This window comes from Dermacentor silvarum, chromosome 4 (genome assembly GCF_013339745.2).
Source record: "Dermacentor silvarum isolate Dsil-2018 chromosome 4, BIME_Dsil_1.4, whole genome shotgun sequence".
Lineage (NCBI taxonomy): Eukaryota > Metazoa > Arthropoda > Arachnida > Ixodida > Ixodidae > Dermacentor > Dermacentor silvarum.
The window spans coordinates 127,998,895-128,008,383 of record NC_051157.2 but is presented as its reverse complement, the minus strand read 5'-3'; the positions used below and the strand labels follow the sequence as shown (position 1 = coordinate 128,008,383).

At 48.5% G+C, this 9,489-nt stretch overlaps 1 protein-coding gene across 1 annotated transcript in view; it reads right to left on the bottom strand.

Annotated features, from left to right (window-relative positions):
* Window positions 1–2,981: 2,981 nt before the first annotated feature.
* Window positions 2,982–9,489, bottom strand: part of LOC119448891 (gametocyte-specific factor 1-like) — a 77,308-nt gene continuing 70,800 nt past the window's right edge. The window contains exon 10 of the mRNA XM_049666064.1: window positions 2,982–3,353. The gene's annotated coding sequence lies outside the window, so the exon portion shown is untranslated. The remainder of the gene's footprint in view (window positions 3,354–9,489) is intronic.

Below are 9,489 nucleotides of genomic sequence, written 5' to 3'. Positions count from 1 at the left end.
TCAAGGGGTCTTTAAGGTATTAAAATGAAAATGAAATGAAATGAATAGGGAGAGAAGTCTCTCTAGCTTTCGTAGTGTTGGTTGCTCTATGTGAAACTGACTATAATGTTGGACTGCTTTCTTTTAATATTTGCACATTATTTTGCAAGGCTGACTACAGTATGCATGTTTCCTTAGTGAACTGCATGACAATTGCATTTCCTTGTGTTTTCATTTACTTTTTGTCCTTTCCGTACCGACCGATTCTTGTCCTATCATCCACAGTGGGTTTGTGCCCTTGTTTGCAGCTCAGTTGCAAGTTTCGACTGAGGGCTAGAGGTCCAGAAAAAGAGTGTGACGGCCACAAACAGTCTGCCGAGACATGCATCACTTTCATCGACCACGTTGCTATCTCCTCTGCAAGTGGGCTGGGAGCCCACAAGATGGCTTCCGCTGCTTAAGTGCCCCGAAAAGAGAATTAAAAAATTCTCCCTGCTATTACGATGCAACGGATATATGTTTATGATGATTATCTTATATAACAAAGGTATTCTTGCGTAAGATGCAACTTTGTTTTAACTAGCTTAGATTGTAGAGGAAACTGGTGTTGCAGTCCATCAGCGACATGAATTTGTCGTATCTTTGTGTTTGTGGCTTCAGACATTCTCGTGAAATAATTACACTTTTTTTTTAATATCTAAGCAACCAGATTTTCTAAACAAATTAAGGCAATGAGTGCCTACGAAGAGCCACAGCAATTTGTTGTTGCATTTATAGAGCTGGTTCATGGCGGGTAGCATGAGGAACAGTAAGTCGAAAGGTACGGGAATAAGCGTCGGCGTACGTTCGAACAGGTGGTGGCCATAGGTTGCGGTAGTGACGAGCGACGTGGCCGATGCGACAGCAATGGAAGCAGATCGGCTTGTCATCAGGGGTATGTCATTCGGACGGGTTGCGGTATGGAGCAGAAAAGGACTGCCGGGGACGAGGAGGGCAGCAAGAGAACTGGTGAACGCTGGGTTCAGTCGTTGAACACAGGGAGTTCAGACCCGTGTTCTCAAATTCCTGCCATACGACGGTCTGAATCATTGCAGTCGTGGCTGCAGGCGGATCGGCAGGCGTCGCGGAGAAGGCTGGTGAACAGGTGGCCTCAAGCTCACGGCGAACAATACGGGTTACGTCGTCACAGGTGGTCGTCTGACGCGGTCGACCCTCAGATGTCGACGTAGCAGCAGTGTTTGGTAGCCGCGTGATGTGGTGTGAGATACGGCGGCTCTTAACCTGTTCAAGGCGACGGCATTCTTTTATGACGGCGTCGATAGTCGAGACGTTGCCGAAAACAAGCTTATTGAAAGCGTCGTCGGCGATGCCCTTTAGCACATGTGCCACTTTATCTGCTTCACACATAGTGTCGTCAGCTTTGCGGCATAGAGTCAAAACGTCGAGGATGTATGAAACGTAGGGCTCCGTCGATGTCTGAACACGGGACGCAAGAGCCTTTCTCGTGGCAATCTTGCTCCCAATGGGGTAGCCGAACAGTTCTCGTAGCTTCTCTTTGAAACTGTCCCAACTGGTTAACTCATCTTCATGCGTTTGGTGCCACACGCGTGGGGTGCCGCCGAGATAAAGGATGACATTGGCGAGCATAATCGTTGGGTCCAACCTGTTATCAGCACTGGCGTATTCATAGAGCTTGAGCCATTTGTCAACGTCCTGTCCCTCCAGGCCAGAGAACACACCAGGGTCACAATGTTGGGCAACCGTGACGATTGGAGCAGGCGGACGAGCCGAAGCCGTTGCAGACACAGTCGCGTCACCGGGAGACATGGTGACAAGCTCGATGTACCGACCACTTCCGAGTTTTCCGTGGCGAGGACGGGGATCGCAATCCTCCACCAGAATGTTACGTGTTGAAAGACACACACGAAAGAGCTCTGTAAATGCTCTTTTGTTGAAAGTACGCAAACCAAAAACATCATTTGAAGCCAAAACGATGTTTAGGCAAATCGGTGTTACTAGACATTTTCATGCTGGTTGAACAGCAACACTTGCAACTTCTTGTAGATTTTGCATCAGCAATTTTTGCTGTCAACTTCGTGGTTCGCAACCCTGTGTGAGTAAGTCGTGCGACCTTGCCCACAAGACTCGCTTATCCTGGCTAACCATTACATAGGGCCTCATCTAGCATCACACTTATGCGATTCCCAGTCTTTAACAATCCAGGAACATAAGGTCATGTTTTACCCGTGCTGTTATTTTCATAGTAGCAGCCGTGATCCTGTCGCAAGTGTCTTCTACTTCTCATATGTACCAGAAACTTGCAGCAGGAATGAAATAGCGGGCGAGTTATAACGGAATTATGTACTACAGAAGGCAGACTAGGAATATTTAGGGACGACAAGTGCAGTCTTTCAACCAAACATTTATCACAAACATGCGCTGGTACCGGGTTGCAGAGCCAATAATATATACGGTTCTCAGACAGCCATCTTGTTTCTTTTCTGAACCTGTGTATTTGACACATTTCCAATAAATATTCAATTGAAAGACACTGCTCGTGTTGTCCGTATTTTTTCTTTGTCTCAAGTCTTCTTGTGCAGCAAATCGTGAAATCTCCAATAGCTTCTTCCTACTCATAAAATTTGTCTGCCCGTTGTTTGACTCCCTGCATCTGAGAAGCCGGGCCGACACCGCTTTCCCAACACATAGGCCCACCATGTGCATTAATTTAAATCACTGCGTTAACATTGTCGCAAGCCAATTCACTTGCATCAGTCTCCATGTTTGCAGTGCCAATTCAAGTTGAACCACCAGACTTCACTTTCAACAACTCTAAACAGAGGAAGCAGAAGTGCACACAGTCTAGAGCAGCAGGTCATGTACTCCAACATTTATCCCCAACACTTGGAGAATATCAGTGATGACTGAGCATTTGTCTTTCAAGTTCTCCAGAAGTTCAGAGTTACTTTGAATGTGTCTAGTACAACTTTATGCAAAGCATAGTGAGCGAAACTCTTTAATAGGCACTTGGGACTTGGCCACACCAAAAACAAAACTATCCGGAGAGACAACACAAAGCTTCCAAAGATGAACAATGAGTGAATAACAAAGAGTACTACGCTATGCATAAATCACTGCAGCTGATAGCTGCTCATGTGCATGCGCAGATGTTATCACAATGCTCTGCAGAGTTTCTTGCCATGACTACTAAAAATGATGCGATGTAATGAATGACTTCAGATGCTTATCCTTTGCACTGCTGTTACGTCTTAAAAACTGCATTAAGGAAGCTCCTAGGTGTCTGCTCGGCCAAACACAGCTCCATTGCCTGTATAGAGCGCTGTGCCCAGGAGCTGCTGAGGGCTTCTTGATGCCTGCAAAAAAAACAAAAAAAAACCCACATGCATTAAAAACCAACACGAGAAGAATGATTTCCCCTGTACAAGTAAATTACCTTTCTACAATACCAAAAAAGTCCCAGTTATCCTGTAAGCATCCTGTAAGCAAGTTAGTAATGCAGAAAACACAAAAAAATGAAGGACAGGTGACAACGGTGACAATGAAGGACAGGTGGCACCTCCTCACAGGTGACGTCGCCTTGACGTTACCACACCATCTCGCTGCGACATCACAGATTTTGAGATCTTTGCTAGGGCCTAGTTAATTGTGCATTGGTAAAAATAGACTACACCGCATTCTAAAAGGGCCTGGGAAGCCCGGCAAGACTGAACCTGGCAAGTATTGGGAACTTTATCCTCTTCACTACCAGTGTCCGCACCTATGGACACTTTTTCTAACGTACTCCTGAGCAAAAACCTGTGAGACATTAAAGTTGCACACCTTTCTTAGCATGGACCATGGTTTACACAAGTTCCAAAGCAGGAAGCCACATCTTGGCTGAGGCAGCCGTTGCAAAACATGGCTGCGAGCGCTTTCGCAAATCTTGTTCTCTACCAGTGTGAGCACTTCTTAGCGCCCATAAGCTGTTATAGGCTCAATCCAATAGCCGTTTCGGTTGGCGTTGTTGTGCACCGCCGCCGGTGTCCATCGCGCAGCTATCGCCAGGAATGAGAAAAAAATACCCAGTTCGCGCCAGGATTGAACCCGGGCCCTGTGCGCAGGAGTCATACTCTACGACTGCGCCCCGCCAGCACTTGCTAGCTGCTGCGGAAACCTGCCCTATACACGCATTCTAGCGAGCGAGGAGTCACGCAATGCGAGATGTGCGCCACATAGCGTTGATACATGCACACTTTGCATTGCAGTTGCGTTGTATTCCACCAGGTGTCACGACATGTAGCAGTTGCATTATATTGTGCCACAGTGTCAAGCAATGTCACATGTACACCACTTAGTCTGGATACCTCGGTACACGTTATGGCACCTCCTCACAATGTACAGTGTAGACCGCTTATAACGTAAGTCGCCGGAGTCGCGAATATCTGCACTATAAGCGGTACCGCACTATAACCAAAGCAGCAATTTTCAAGGCCCGCACATATGCAAAACATGTGCACCGAGCCGCCACGCATATGCGACAGTCGAAAAATGCGGCTAGAATGTTTGCATTAAATTTACAGTCGAATCTCCTTAATTCGAACCAAATCAGCGGCGGCACCTCCGATCGGCATTGCTCCGGCACCGCCATAGTGTAAAAGCTTAGGAGAGACCCCTCAATGTCACACACGAACGAAAAAAAAAAAAAAACGCAGCGGAAATTTCACCCTCTCTCAAATGGCAAGGTCGCCGATTCTGCGTTGCGCCGAAACATGCATGTACGTGCCGACGTCTCAGCCACGCTACCGTAGCCACGTGTAGAAAATAGCAGTGAACCCTTCTTTCTCCTTTATGCTTCCTTGCGCGCTGCGGCTACAGCGCAGAGGGAAGCAGCGGCGCTGTCCCAGGCCGGCCAATGAAACTGCCCCACACGCCGGCAAACGCCCGCTTCCCGATAACGGCAGAAAACGAAACTTCGGTGAGCTGGCGCCGGGCCGGCTGGAGCGGCGGCGCGTGCACGGCGGCGGGCGCGCACGGTGACAGTCGAAAGTGAGGGAGCTATAAGGGAGGGCGAGGGGAGCCACCGAAGCAGCGGAGTTGCCGAGGCAAAATCCGCTTCCCTGCCGCCCTCCTCCCTCACATTCCACGGTCTCCGCGTGCGCCCTTCGCCATGATGTGCCGGCCCCGCCCGCCCCCTGAAGTTTCGTTTACTGCCGTTATCGTGAAGCGAGCGTTGGCAGTTTCGTGGCGCTCGATCGCTATGCGCGCCGCGATATTTCACGACTCGCACTTAAGATTCTGGTTTCAGCCTCAGCTGTTCGTTCTCCTTCACTTCGTCTCTCTTTCTTCTTCGAGCACTCCTTGGGGCGCCCGTTTGAGGGAAGCGTTCGCCGTCTCCGCTGACTTCCGTACTCCCAGGCAGCCGCACTGTAACCGGTATTTCGTTTCCCGCAACTGCACTATAAGCGATACGTGTATACATGGAGTGCTATGGGAAAATTAACGGGAGTCTGAAAAGACCGCACTATATCCGGTCCTGCACTATAAACGGTTACGTTATAAGTGGTCTATACTGTATGAACTGCTGCTGAAGAAGCGAATCGTAGAGTTGCGCATGCGGCTGCAACCAAGCAACATTGGGGTCAGGAGACTGCTGTGCAGAGAGCAGCACAAGCCGCAGCTCGTCGTCGATGCCGGGCGGACAGTTTAGTTCGTTCTCGTGAATACGATGCAAAGAGACTTCACTGAACGCAAAGACCCGTGCCCTGCTACATGTGCTTTGAGACCTACTTTTTGGATAATAAAGCCCACCCGAGTACGTTTTAATATATGTGTGCAAATTAAAACACTGCGACTGTGTTGCGTGTGCCGCGCAGGCCTGTGACTTTTTCTAAAGTCAAGTACATCTCAGCAAAAAGTTCTGAGGCATTCAAATCATGTCAGTTTGCCAGCCATGCTGCCTAATGGTTTATTCTGCTTCTCAAGGAGGGTGTTGAATATCGGCTGAGGCAGGAGAGATTAAAAAAGATAGAAAATGGCTGCGAGAAGCCCACAAGATGTTTTCACAACTTGTATCAACATTTGTGGACCTGGCTTGCTGGCTTGAAATAGTTTTTATGTCCCCAATTTTTTATCTGCGAGCTCTTGAAATAGAGTCAAATAAAGTTTGAAATACAGCTACTCATTCTCTTGCCGACATGTTTTTCGGTAGTGAAGTGGTTAACAAAGCCAATGTGGCTAAAAACAAAACAAAAACCCGAAAGGCGAACCATCAATTGCAATAGCAAATATACTAGTAGAGTATACGGAGTAAGGATAGTAGTTTTATGGGCTGCATAAACATGGACACATTCGCTTACTAACAGAATTAACAAGCATGGTGTCAGCGCGCTCAAGCAAACATGAATCGATCACACTCGAAGACCGCAGACAAACACTGTCAGTAACGCTGGCGTGAACAAGCGCAGCAGGAGCAGTTACCGAAGGTTCGTGTAGTCTATCGCTTCAACGGAAACTGAGTGGCAAAAGCACAGCGCATAAAAAGGTCAGAGCCATGTGGAGATCGCTTTCAAGATACGGTGGGCGCGGCAGACCTCAGCCACGCAAAGCACAAGTATGCAGTTCCTGGCAGAGCATAGAAGCCACGCACACTCCCTCCCGTGCTGCCTTCCCGCTTTCCTCCTTTGGGAGACTGAGTCGCCAGTTCCCCTTGCGCCCGGTCACAAGATACGCATTTAGTGCCGCAGCTAAACGTCGCCTCCCCTCCCTCCCTCCCAGCCCTCCACAGCTTTTCGCACGGCCGGAGACGTCGTGTTTGCTCTCCGCCGTGCGTTCGCTCTCCATGAAAGCGCGGGTCCCTCGCATGCTTTCACCCGCACATACAGCATACGGCGCGCGGTGACGAGTATATCGCCGTTGGACTTTATACGAAACCTCACGGCGACGACGATGGCAGGAATGTGCTTGGAGTGTCCATATAATTGCCATTGCAATACAATACTATGAAAGCTGTGATGTCCCACTCACGTGCCAATACTGGGATTTCGGTGCAAAATTAAAAAATAAGACTGAATCATTTTCTTGTGTAATAATCAGCCTATTATTCTGCAAACAATGATAATATTGTTTTGAAAGAATATTTTGCCAGTCATCTGATTTAGTGTTGGTCTACAGTGTCCCTTTCGGTGATAACTGCTCGATGCAAAAAATTTATCAATAAAAAAATATTTTTTGATGATAAAGTAAACTGGCACACAGATTCCGGCCAATATTTTATATGCTTTGGCATTACAGTATTAGCAGAGTAGCACAATAGAAACTAAAAAAAGGGCAGCTTGGTAATGGCATATGGTGATGCTGTATTCAAACCAGAATGTACTACAGCCACCTGTTCTGCTACACTTCTTAGCGGAAAAAACTGTAGTGCTAGGTAGTTCACACTGAAAAATGTGCATTGACAGATGTACACAACCATAACAGGCCCACTTGGTCGGGTTAAGCATAGCGTCACTAGAGGGGGCATTCTGTAAGTATCCACCTAGCAGACATGTCCATTTCGTCCAGTTGGCTGGGCTGGGCAGCACTTCAGCAGCAGTTGAAATGGACATGTCTGCTAGGTGGACACTTACAGAATACCCCCCCCCCCGGATGTTGCCACAAGTACCGTTTATCACATTTGCGTGCCAATCTTCCACTAAAACTCTTTAGTGTCTACCGTAATATTCCGAGCAAGCAGCCCCCTCAAGCAAGTCGAAATTACCGGCAAAGTTAGCGGGGGCGCTATACAAGAACGGCACCAAAATTCAAGATGGTAACAAAACTTTCCTGCCAGAAAAAAAAAGCGCACTGGGAATGGAATTAAACTATGATTTAGCATTAACTTTATTAAGCCAAACATTTGTTAGCACTGTTTATCACTCTGCAGAAAAAGCACATCAACGCTGCACCGGCGCTTTGCCCTTGGCCTACACATTCCGTGCCCGTGATTTTCTAGCAGTGCCTTTTCACTAGCGGCCTGCGAATATGCAAAACATCGAATCCAGGAGTCTCCCGGGTAATTTGGGAGACTTGGCAGGTATGAATCGGCAACAACGGTAACAAAATATTGCTGCTTGGGAGCGTCGGCGGTTCATTCTGATGTGATGTCTGCTACAGATTCGAAGTGAACCGGAAAAGGCCTAGCGACGATGTCGGTAGCGAGTGATCAGTGGCAGTGAGGCTGCCAAGGATGTCAGAGCGTAGCCGCGACCATTCCTCGCCGAGTGGTCACGTCGCCGTGCCACAGGGAAATCCTCTGTACTGTGTGACAGGCAGATCTCACCGGCCGCAGTTCGCCCTGATGCACACCGGGGCGAACTGGCCACCCTGGCCGTTCCGACAGCAGCAAAAACAGCCGGGAGTGGCCGCGCGCGCCGGTCACTTGCAGGAAGCGCCGAAAAGTCCCGTGTCGTAAGCGCGAAAATTAGACTGTGCGGGAGGCCAATACCACCTAGATAGCACAAGGCCCGTTCACTCTGATCCATGACGTCATGCCACCTGGCCCGATTGTCATAGAATCTATTGGGATGCTCTCGAGTAAACAGCAGTGATTTCGACGTCACCGCTTTCGTCACGCCAGGCTTGGCAATGAAAATTTCGAGCCAGGTAGCATGACATCACGGATCGAAGTGAAGAGGACTTGTGCTATCTAGGTGGTGATGGGGAGGTGCCGTCGCATGTTGTGTGGAATGTGAACGGGTGCGCTCATTTTCGGAGAATGAATCCGCTAGCTGTTTCGCAGCCACTGCCGGAGCGCACATGCCAAAGTCGTTCTGGCGCAGCGTGGCACAATTTCGGTCAATTAATTCTGTTTGGCACAGAAATTTGCATGTGTATCAAAATGGCGCAATAGGCGCAGGAGTCCCACCCCAAAAATCTCTTACATTGGCACTATGAGAGAGAACAGACTGCGTTCATGCAAGCTGATGAATGGGAAAGAAATTAAAAAGAAAGATCGTGGCACACTGGACTTCTGCACTGCGTCGTGTGGTGAGCAAAACATGGTTGCCGTGAAGTGGTTTGACAACAGGCCAGTGACACTCATTTCCAATTGTGTTGGCATTGAACCAATAACAACCGTAAAAAGATGGGACAAAAAAATCACAGCATATCCACGGGGTGAATGATGATGAGTGGGGCGAAGCTCCGGGGGATCATTCGGGTAAACCACAGCTACGGACGAGAGATAAAGAGCGCGCGTCGGGAACGAACGCCCTTGTGCACCGCAGCACACCTAGCTATGGACGAGAAAAACGCCGGAAGCGTTCTCCAGAAGCCGGAAGCGGAACCGGAAGTCGACTTCCGGTTATACTATACATATGCGTATACATACATATAGGGACACACAATGCCATCTATTGAGCAATTCATAAACTAGAGGTGGCTACATACTACTACTACTACTACTACTACTACAGAGGAGGGAACGACCCACACCCTAAGGAGCTTCGCCCCTAAAAGCAGAAGATACACATT